Genomic DNA, 12,134 nt, shown 5'->3' with positions numbered 1-12,134 from the left:
TTTAAATTTCTAGTATTCTCTGAAATTGCCATCACTTTGGTGAATTAAAGCTTCACATACACCAATTCATTTTGACACCCATTAGTGTACTTATTCCATAATATATATTATGACTTCAATGGAAGTGCAGCATTTTGGCTAGTTTGTACCAATCAAAATTCTACTGTGACTTATGGGTGAATTAAAAAGTGTATTTAACAAAAGTAACACAACCATTCTAAATAAAGCAAGTAAAGAAATGATAGAGTTCAAATGTGATAGGCAACAAGGTCAAGGCACTGTTTCTTGAGAGTTTTCCAAAAACTTAAGCACAACATATACGAGAAGTGAGCAATCCAACGACATCAGCTAAAATGTAATCCAAATGAAAGCCTGACCCAAAAAAAAAATGATTGGTCTAAAGTGGCACATCAGTTGGAGCAGCAGGTTGAACTGGTGCATAAAAGAGCACAAATTAAAGTATATCTATCATCAAGTCTGCAAGCAGATATACAAGAAAAAACCTATGAAACTTCAATGTCATAAAAAAAAAAGTCAGTTGTTGCGAATTTTGTATAACACTGATAAGGAAGGAAAAAGCCAACATTTGAAAATTAGGCATATAGCATTTTGCTGAAAGTTATGCAATGACCTTTCTTTACTGTGCTATCATCCATAGCTTTGTACTCCATGCTCTTCAAAGCAAGTTCCACACCATACCCACCCCAACTACATCTGAAGAACCAACAGCACTACAATAGCTGCTCGCTGCTTGACATCCAGAAGGCAATACAGGTCTCACTACCTATTTAATTTTTCCCTAAGAACAACAGAAAACACATTTAAACAAAAAATAAAAAGAACTGGGCAGCAAAGTTCTGACAGTGGATCTAGAAAGAGAGAAAATATAATGGCTAAGAGCAGGCAAACTGAAAAAAGTTACCAACATAATAAAGGAAACAGTATGTCAAGTTGTTTTCATTTAGTGAGAATGAAATGACTAATAAAAAATAAGTTTCAAGTCCATATAATGGCAAATCTGAAGGTTGGGCCTCAAACTAATAGATAAGAATGCCGTAATTATTATACTAAATTAAAAGGCATTGCAAGACACGATATATGATATCTATGAGTAAACAAAAGGAGAACAAATCGAGAGTAAAAAAAAACATTTCGAGTCAGTACAACCTAGTAACAGGCAGAACCAGCTGGTGCTGGTCCTGTCCTGGTTGGTACTGGTCAGCATAGAATCGTACCAACCAGGTTGCAACTTCTTCGCAAAGACCCAGGTACCAAGGGCATCCCAGGTACTGGTACCTCACTGGTCCAATCAAGGAAGCCTGGCTTGCTTCCTTGGTTCAGGCTTTGACTACCCATTTCAGCTCAAACATTGATTTCATGTCCTTGATCAAACATGCATCAAAAGTTTCCCTCCACCCCTATCTCTTCCTCATCAGTACTTCTTTCCTTCTCTACTTCCCGTAAATTTCTGTGAGTTAGTCATCCTATGCAGTCATTCCAACCAAACAAACATCAAAAGTTTCATTTAATCAAGTAATTGTAAATCTTCCATGATAACACTAGCTGTGCTACATTTCATTAAAATTTGACGTAGAAAACTAATGAGCATGTTAAGGACACATCAATGGAACAACCAGTAAGTTTAAATTTTATTGAGTGATCATATCTCATGCAAGGAAAGCGATTGGTTTTGCAGTTTTTTCTTAACAATGTGTATATGCCAACATTGTTAATTGCAATATGCCATCTTATTCTAACTGAGACAGGAATGTGTTCACTGTTGTTCATATAAATAAATAATGGCTCATTAGTTAATACCTTTTTTTTGATGCTTCCACCAAGGTAACATGAAACCCTTTTCTGGTCCAAGAGCTCCATATAGAATAGCAACTGGACTGGTAATACATGAACCAAAACATATGAGATCAAAATCAAAAAGTTCAGGCTGCTCAGCAGATCCCACAGCTCTGATGAAATCCAAATAAATATATAACCTCATTATATCACAAGGAAGCAAAAAAAGATCAACAAGAGTTGCAATAACAGAAATAGAAATACAACAAAGACACAGAAAAGGTGGATATGACTTACAGTTTGGCTGAAGTGTCAAGCCATGAAAGAAGTTTCATAACATTAAACAGTAGTCCACTACCAGTATCTACCCAGCAGCAACTTCCTCCAGGGCTTCTTGGGTTTCTGCTTATGAGAAAAGACTCTGCCTTGACTCTTGAAATTTGCTCTAACGAGTCTCCCATAACATGCTCTGAGTTGGTTTCGTCATCAGAAGGATAAGAAGATAAAGAATCCTCCGCCAACTGCCGGCAGAGCCACTAGTCTAGGAGATGCTGACCGAAGCATAAGAGAAAATACAAAAACTGATCCCAAGGGTTCACTTAGAAGAGAGCGCCCATCATGGACAATTTTGTGAATGCAGCATTTGGTTGTCAAATATCTGGTTCCAGCCAGAGATCGGTAAACTCCCAAAACAGGTTTTTCCATTCTTTATAGGGCAATTCTCTGTTGATATATGTCGTAATAATTCTTTAGTAACCTATCAAACTGAAGTGCTCCTTAACCAAAGAATGTACAAACTATAAAAACAAATAACAAGCAAACTAATACTTCAATGCCAACAATGCGTCATACACCAGTGCCAACAATGCAACTATAAACTGAAAGCAAACACAAAAATTATCATGCAAGAGAACAACACAGTCACTGATTTCTCAGTTACGCATGCCTTTACTTACCACCAACAGACAGTTCTTGGCTAGGGCAAGCATCCAGATTCCATCAGGCAAGCCTACTTTTGAATTTCTTTGGAATTTCATTTGTTCAGGCAGGGGAAAAGAAAATCTTAGTCCCCTACTTTTTGATAAGTTAACTATTACACTCGTACCAGCAGATTTCCCAAGTCTTCTTCCTAAAATAAAGGGCTATTCTCGATGCCAGATTCTCACTAACACCATTTGCAATCAGAGATGCATAAGTTCAGTTCCAACTCCTTGACTTTCTTTACAAAATCAGAAAAACTCCATCTTGTAGGCAAGATGAAGTTTATCGTTGGCGACACAACTTACAGTTAAGAGAGGAAAACATCAATAGAGGATCAAATAAAAGTAGCATGTGAATTTTATAACTAAATAATGGAGGGCAGGCCAGTCTCTCCCTAATAATAAAAGAAGATCAAGTATGTTCATATCCAGCGAGCTCCAATCCTTTCTTCCAAATAAAAAATCAACAAGATATTGACAATGTCATGAATTCAATTATTTAGCGAAAAAAGAACAAAGAATAGATCAAAGTAACATTCAAGATTTACACATCTAATCAGATACCTCCCTTTCCAAATTACAAAATTTCGTTGTGCATATTATATCCAAAAGGAATCCAGAAAAGTAACGCGTTAATGTAAAAAAGATTCAAGAAGAAGGCTACCCGGCTTCCAACAGCAACGGAGTGCCGGTCCACTTAGCCAGGAGCGAAACCTGGACGTCCTTCGGCCGACGGTTCTCGGCGAAACACAAGTCTCCGACGAAGCTCAGGACGAGGAGGAGAGAGATCAAGAACGCCAGAGAAACCCTAGACCGGCCATGGCCGGATGAATCTCCCACACGCGTGGAGAAATCCGATCATAGCTTCGATGTAAGGTACTTCTCATCGAAGAAAAGTTTCTTCGCGAGAAAACAATCGAAATCTAGGGCTAGAGATTTTATATCCTTGTGTCTCTGACCAGGGGGCGTGGCAAAATATGACACCCACGATAAACAGATTTAGATTTGGCCTAAACAAGTTCGGGTCAGAAACAGGTTGACTTATTTAATCTATTTATTAATTGGATCGAATACAGATTTTAGATGTCTGATCCGTTTAACCCATTTAATATATAAAACCTGTAGATATATTTTAGCTGCTTTGAGATCTGTGCAGACGGATGAATAAAGTTCGATCGACTGTTAAGAGATCAAACCCTAGCTCTGGCTTGCATTTCCTTTTCCGCTCCGCGATGGGGATCGAACCCTAGATCCATATCTCCGCTCCGCGATGGGGATCGATGTCTTCGAATCTTGCGATCCGGGCACCGAGGACGTCGACCTCTCCAAGATCGAGGTCGACAAGCAGTACGCTCGGCAATTGGAGCACAACAAGAAGCGAGAGGCTCTCCAGAGGTACGAAGAGCTCAAGAAGCGCGGCCTCGCTGGCAACTTCGAGGACTTCGACGAGGACAAGTCCTCATCAGACGACGGCAACGACGATCCCGTCGACTCTGGTAAGAGGAACCTCCAGTTCTTTCTTTCTTTTGCTAAAAGGGGACCTCCAGTTCTTCGATGCCCTCGTCAGGGTTCGGAAGAAGGACCCCAGTGTCCTCCAAAAGGATGCAAAAATCTACTCCTCCGTTGAAGAAGAGGGAGAGGAGAAGCCCGAAGCTACGAAAAAGGAGAGACCTTTGTACTTGAAGGATGTCATGGCCTAGCATTTGATTGAGGAAGGACCGGAATTCGGTGGCAAGCCGCTGAAAAATAAACCCAAGGTCGATAACAAGGAGTAGGAGGAGGGTCTCAAGGCATTCCTGGAGGCGGCGGAGAAAGAGGAGTGCAAACAGGTTAGTAAGCTACCTGTTTAACGGGTCGGGTCTGGTTGGGTTAAACGGTTTAGGTTGTAATTCCTGACCTGTTTATTAAACAGGTTAAATGGGTCGGGTCGGGTTACCTGTTTGTTAAATATGACAGATTCAAGTTGTAATTCCAAACCTGTTTAATAAACAGGTCGGGTTCATGTTTATGATTTTTTGACCCGATTTGTTTATGTCCGACCCGACCCGATTGCCACCCCTACCGGAGGGTGAGAGAGAGAGAGGATCCAACGCTCTAGTGGACTTGGCCGTGGACTCGGTGACCGGCCTCAGCAAAGGTGAACGGTATACAAGCAGTGAGGGTATATAACCAATCAAGTTATTTTCACAAATTGGGGACCGTCCAATCGACAGACCTTTGCTTAGGTAATACGCTTCATCATGTCCCAAGTCGCTAGGGGGGCGTTTGGTAATCCCAATAGGATCACCACGGTGATCTAAGATCCCCAGTGATCCGAATATTGGGGTGATTTGATCCCCAGTGATCTAAGATCAATGTGTTTGGTAAGCCATAGTCTAGTGATTAAAAATTTTCGAGTATCCATGAGTAACTTATTTGGTATGGTACGGAGATCCAAGATCACCGACCACATAATACCACAAATATTCCTGATATATCTTAAATGAATTTTTTATGTGTTTTTAATTCTCATGAATCAAAAATGTAAGTCAATATGCTAATTCCTATAATAGCTCCATAATTTTGTCACATATTCTACTTTTAGTAGCCCTTATCATATATTTATTAATCATATAAAAAATATTATAATAAAATATTAATATATTTATCAATATATTAATTATTAATATATTCTATAAAAATATATTTATTACTCCTATAAATTATTAATCTTATAAAAATATGTTATTTTTTATTATAGAATTAATATTTTTATTTATACTTATAATAGATTTTTAATACTAATAATTATTTTGATTAGGAAAATAAGGTAAATAGGAGTAATATATTAAATATTTTCATTATATAAATATAAAATATAATAATATATTTCTATCATAATTTAAAATTATCCTTCAATAATAATAGGATAATAATATGATTGGTAATATATTATAATATAATATATATATCATTAATATAATATATAATATCAACATAATATTATATATATGCATAACATTGACATAATATACTGATGGTATATTGATATATCATTTTTTCTGCTAAATTGAGGGGTATTTTTGTCTTTAACTTTCAACCTAGGATCACTGCCCTGGGGTGATCTTAGATTTCCGACCTTGAGGACGGGTATCCCATCACTGAGTTGGACAGTGATTTGAGGAATGGAGGTGATTTAGGATCACCGTCACGTAGAATCACCATGGTGCAACCAAACACGGTGATCTCACCACCCCCACCCACATCATGCTTGATTCTCGGACGATCACCCCATACCAAACGCCCCCTAGAGGGATTATCCACCGGATAAGACAATCCGATTTATCTGAGCCATTGGATGTTATACCTCGATTTGGGGGGTTTGCTTTCTTTTTTATATATATTTTATTTTTTGGTACACTGCTCTCACTAATCTCTTATGAGCAAAGCCAACAGAGCCAAGTAAAAGAATACAACTCAGTGGAGAGGAAACAGAGTTGTACAATTGAGTGTGATTAATATTTTTAATTATTCTTTCTAAAAAAGTCAAGATTATGTCTATACAAGGCAGGTAAATATGCTTCTTGAGAAGATCGCATCGGAAACATAACCAAGTGACGATTTATGATTTTTTTAGAATGCTTTCTTAAACCTTATATGCACTTTTTCTCCTTTTTCTTTCTTTTTTTTGAGAATTAGGACAGGAAACCCGATTAAAGTTTGGGTGAGGTGGGACCTGAACCCAACCCATTGATATCAACCTCCAATGGCTTTACCAACTCTATTGGAGGGTATGCTGTTCGAGGGGGTGAATTTCAGGAGAGTTTAGACCTATATCCAATTCCATTACTTTTTAGAACTGAATTGAGTAGGCAGATTGTAGTCCATTCATTCTTATAATGGTAATAAATGTCTTGAGATGTGATTCCAAGTGACACAATAAATTGCCCGATATAAATTTGCTGTTGTTTAACCTAATAGAGTTGCCGGCAATAAAGATAGAGAAAGGTTCATTATATAATTTCTATATGTTTTCTTTATCAACTATTATGTTTTAGCTTCCTAATCAAGGAAGGTGCCAAGATCCACCTCTGATAAACTATGAAATTATTAGATCAAACTCTTGATATAGCTACCAGCTGATAGTAGTTCTTCCAAAGACTTCCATCTATCAAGGTAAGGAACTGTCCAGGGTTTTGTAATGTTTATGCCTTGTGATTTTATATCTGATCGATCTTGTCATATGACTTTGTTTTAGCAAATCATTCATCTTAGAAATGTTATATGTAAAACCTGTCGGATCAAATCCCTTGGCTTTATTTTCAGTTCACAACCTTCTTATGCATCTTTAAATTCTTAAGGTGAAAGAAATATTATGCATAATATTGATAAGAGACTCAAGATGGTAGAAATGCTTGATTCTCTTATTCATCCTTTCAATTACTTCTGGACCTTCTAGGAATTCTTTGAACCATTTTGCAGATAGTTTTGGAGTCCTTTCTTGTGTCTCGAAATTCACATGATAGAGCCCAAACCTTTGAGTATAGCCATATAGGCACTCAAAATTTTTGAGGAGAGACCATATGAAGTAGCCCCTTGCATCAGCTCCTTGCCTGCAACCACACAAACATATATCAAATTATTTTGCCCATATACTTAAAATAAAATAATTCTCTATGTATATGACATTCAGAAAATAACTTACAGTTTGTTAGCAAAGTTGAAAGAAGTACGTTCTGTATTTTATAAATCAGAGATATGGATTGCATTACAAAATGTTGTTCTTTATGAAGTCATTCATGTTTATTATGTCCTTAATTTCTTATACACATTGTAGTTTCATTGCATTTGACAAGTCCCGGCCCCTTATGGATGTAACATCAATGTTTATAAATATCTTATTTTTTTGTCTAAAGCTAAAAAAAAATTCTTTAATGAAACAGCCTAATAATTATTAATCACCTCATGGCTCTAGTCAAAGCAGTAAGGTATCTATTGTTGCATGACGATATGTGGAAATCCGCAGTATCGCGTTGGCATGTAGAATCGCGCCGCATCGTGCCCTGATCATGAGTTCTTTATGACAGCATTCTAACGCATCCCATTTCTAGATAATCGATCATAACGGTCCTTATTTTTTAAATTTTCGTTATTAGAGATGTGATGTAATGCAAGGGATACAAAATTGCTATGGCAGTCACTATAAAATTAAAACAATTAACAACCATTATTTTGAAGTTTTAAACGATGCCACGACTGAGATGCCATGATAGGGAGAAGCCAAGTAGTTTGATGATAAAAAATTATGAATACAAGAGCAGAGTTGTACAATTGAGTGTTTATAAATATTTCTAATTATCCTTTCTAAAAAAATCAATATTCCATGCATTCCTCTATTTATTTTATCAAATCAGTGATTTTATCTAGATAACTGTTAACGACCATCCATACCATCTTTGGCACATGATATGCACAGGAGGTAGTTTAGTTGGACATTATCCTTCAATCTGCAATCCCCTTTTGTTCACTCAATTTTTGCCATTTAACATATGACTAATTTTATGGTCATCTTTTGTTCAACAACAAGTTTTTTATTAGTATAATACAACCTCTTTTATATGAAATAAGAGTGGAAAGTGAAGTGTTTATTCCAGAATTTTTTTTATCATAATAGCAAAATTAAAGTTATAATTATTTTTTGAATAAAAATATAAGAAGTTAGCCACTATGGATGGGGATAATTTTGTTTCAAGTAAATCCAATATCTAGTCTATAAGGAGAAACTGACCTCATTACTCACTAATTGTTGATGTAATCTATATTGGTATTTCTGCTGGCTACTACAAGGCTTTGGCATAGAAGATCATAGTACGTATACTAGCTCTATATCGATTTTAGTTGTTGATTTTGCAACATTTTTTTTTTCAAAATAATACATCTTTACGAATCTCTCTCAACGATCTTTGTTCTGGATGGAGCAATGGTGCCCAGTTGCAGTATTACCCAATTGCAATTGCCCAATTACCTTGTGGGCCCACCCAACAAAAGATCACCAGAGGAGGCCCTAATTGCTCACCACATCCCCCTTTTCACACATTTTAAAGCATTTTCACTGATGGTGTTAGGGAGACCGACTTCATTGAGTGAATGAAGCAAACAAGAAGAGTGGGAAATGAATATAAGTGAGTCTTATAAGTGAGGCTTAATTTTGCTTATGGAAACTGATTTAAGTGTATGAGAGTGCAGAATGAGCTAGCCCAAGTTGATGTAGTAGTAGTCTTTGCCAAGTTTGCGAATGGGTAGAGTTGAATCTAATTATCAAAATAACATATTCCAAACGATTATATCATTGCCATCTATCAGATCCAATTCTCCCAGGTCCATACCTTACCATGTTAAGATTTAGGAATACATAGTTTTTTATTTCGAACGGTTGGCCTTAAGGTTGATACCTTGGTACATTTTTACCCAATAACATTTATTTCATTGTGACTTGCACCCTTTTGCTCCCATACAAGCTCCAATTGGCGTCTCATGTCCGTTGGAATATAGAGTGATAATTGCTGATCTTTTTTCTTTGTATATAGAGTTTATCAATGATCTGATTCTAAGATAGCTGCAAAGAGACACACACACACACACACACACAAAGAGAGAGAGAGAGAGAGAGAGAGAGAGAGAGAGAGAGAGAGAGAGAGAGAGAGAGAGAGATCAAAGCTGACATTGCAATCCATGTGATATTAAATACATGGACTGTCTGCATATTAACAAGATATTAATGAAACATTTCCAACTTGATATGAATGAATGCAATATTACACATCTCTCTTTAAATACCACCTTACAAATCAGAACTGCAAAACAATGTCACGGCAATGAGAAAAATTATATATGAAGAATAGAGTAATAATTCTTGTCTGGGCTTCTGTAATTTCATAAGAGGATTAGACGCCAGAATCCTTTGGTGACAGCACGGTAACCATGATCTGCATCACCTTCACTTGCATTTGTGGGCAAATGAAGTGAGCTCTATAACAGCCATTATTTTGAAGTTTTAAACGATGCCACGACTGAGATGCCATGACCGGGAGAAGCCAAGTAGTTTCATAATGATAATTTATGAATACAAGAGCAGAGTTGTACAATTGATTGTGTATAAATATTTCTCATTATCCTTTCTAAAAGAATCAAGTTTATGTGCATTCCCCTCTTTATTTTATTCTAAATGCAAAGGCAACATTATAAATATAGGGTTTTCTCTTGGAAATAGTATATCTAGTCACATCCAGTTGTCAAATTGAACAAAAGTATGTTTGAGTAAGACCAACTGGATAAATTTCTAGTATGACTCTTGGAAGCAGAATTAGCAATCAATGAATTGCAAGTGAGATTTTTTTTTAAAAAAATAAATTTCTAAATCTTAGTTAAAGGTTGAGTTGCCACACGGCCCAGTTTTTTCACATGACCCGCACCCAAGTCGTCAGGCCCATAGTTCCCTGCTTACATTTTCCAACCCAGAGCTCACCCAAGTCAGACTGAGATGTCATCAACTCTTGCGTTTATGCATTGTATTTTTGTGCGCATAAATGCGCACTGAGTTTCCTAAAAAACTGAGATGACACGAATTGCTGGGATGCGAAAAGCGAGAGAATTAGGTTTGGTAGGGATATTATGAGAATCGCTTAAAAGCTTTAAACATCACAAAAATATTTTGGGATAGGAAATAGAGGTACCATGAGAAAGATGAAAGTTTTCATGTAAGTTAGTTCATCACTTATATAATTTTTAGGATTGCGATTTAGAATTTTTTTAATCCATGAACTTTTCTTTTTTTTTTTGAGTGGGAAATAAAGTGTAAAAATAAGAATAATCCATGAACTTCTTAAGTTAGAGAAGATTAGTTTTAAATTAAAAAAATATATAAGCGAAAATTTTAACTCAAGAAGGAAGACTTGTAATCTAATAGAATTCTAGAAGGAAATATTTCTATCTATCAGTTGGAAATATAGGGCGAGCAGATAGCAAGCTTTTCGTAAAGACACGGCAAGCAAAGAACCGGCGTCGCAAGGGTTGATATCTGGCTTCTGTCAAACCCCACAAGTTGTCCTCACGGTGGAATTCATGAGGCCCCACACCCCACCGTGATAGACCGGGTACAGAATGAGCAAGTCATGCCATGCAAGAGAGAATTGCAATTAGATGGGCGGACTTGCACTCCATACTGTTTTGTAACACATGAGCAATAGTAATAGATAGTTTACCAAAACAAATTACAATCATGTTCTCCAAGCTATCTAAACCCTTCATGATCCGCGAGAATCACCAACAGATACACTATCTTCGATTAGCATTCCTTCAAGATAAATTCCGCCCAACTTACCCCATCCTAGAAATATCCATTTGAACCCAAGAAAAAACTCATTGAGAGCGGACGACCATATAGTTTATCAGACAAATAAGGTAGACCTGACCCAAAGCAACCCGTCCAATTGAATAAGATATGTACCCACAAAAGGAATTATCCAATTATTCTTCTTCTGAGGGATAACAGAGGAAGTGAGACACATGCCCACAAATTTATTAATCAAAATGGTCCTCGCCATATCGGAGAAAGTTAAAATAAGAGGCGGGAACTTAGCATATGGGATGCATGCAAACCATGCAAAGGAGGAATATTATATGGACAGAACTATACTCCTTCAAACTGGGTAATAGAGATAGCATCCAATTCTAGGAAGACCCTTGTGTTGGGGTCCGTGCCTAATTCTTTCGTCTTCTCAAATAGAACATCAGGCTACATGGGCCGCTCTCGAGGCCCTTCTTTTTCCAATCAAATCCTCTAGGATTGCAGATTTACTGGTGTGAAAGCTTACAAAGAATGGTAGCTTCACGGTTGATTCTCAATATAAATTCATCAAATACGATCGTCTCCTTTTCCCTTACTGCAAAGCACTCTAGAATTCGGAGAAAGTTAAAGTTTTCCTATGGTCGGTACTGAAGAATACCTTACACACCAGTAGGCTTCCTTCCAAACGAAGCTGGTAGCTTGGGCTATCTGGTGTGTAGCACAAGAGCGAAGCCCACCATCTCTTATTTTCTAGAAGATCCCACTTGGTAGAGGCATATGGTCTTCTCCAACCACTTGTCTAAATCTTGATGACCGGCCTTCTAATCTTCATGCAGCCTGGACCCCTTGGAGGCGAAAGAAATCAAACCGTTACTTAGAAAAGCTTGGGTCAACTTCTTATGTTTGGTGCAAGCGGAACTCGAGAACTTTTCTCTGGAAAAAACTACCATAAACACTATTCTGCATAAAAATCTGCCAACATTCATGATGTGGGGTTATTTATGCTTGGGCAAATCACGAGACGTGTACTTAGC

At 37.1% G+C, this 12,134-nt stretch overlaps 1 protein-coding gene across 1 annotated transcript in view; it reads right to left on the bottom strand.

Annotated features, from left to right (window-relative positions):
• The window catches only part of LOC103716267 (UDP-glucose:glycoprotein glucosyltransferase), a 114,367-nt gene extending 110,723 nt beyond the window's left edge, over positions 1–3,644 (bottom strand). The window contains exon 1 of the mRNA XM_039116771.1: positions 3,439–3,644. The gene's annotated coding sequence lies outside the window, so the exon portion shown is untranslated. The remainder of the gene's footprint in view (positions 1–3,438) is intronic.
• Between the last annotated feature and the right edge of the window lie 8,490 nt (positions 3,645–12,134).

This window comes from Phoenix dactylifera, chromosome 2, assembly GCF_009389715.1.
Source record: "Phoenix dactylifera cultivar Barhee BC4 chromosome 2, palm_55x_up_171113_PBpolish2nd_filt_p, whole genome shotgun sequence".
Lineage (NCBI taxonomy): Eukaryota > Viridiplantae > Streptophyta > Magnoliopsida > Arecales > Arecaceae > Phoenix > Phoenix dactylifera.
The sequence above is the reverse complement of the archived record's forward strand: the minus strand, read 5'-3'. Positions and strand labels throughout refer to the sequence as shown.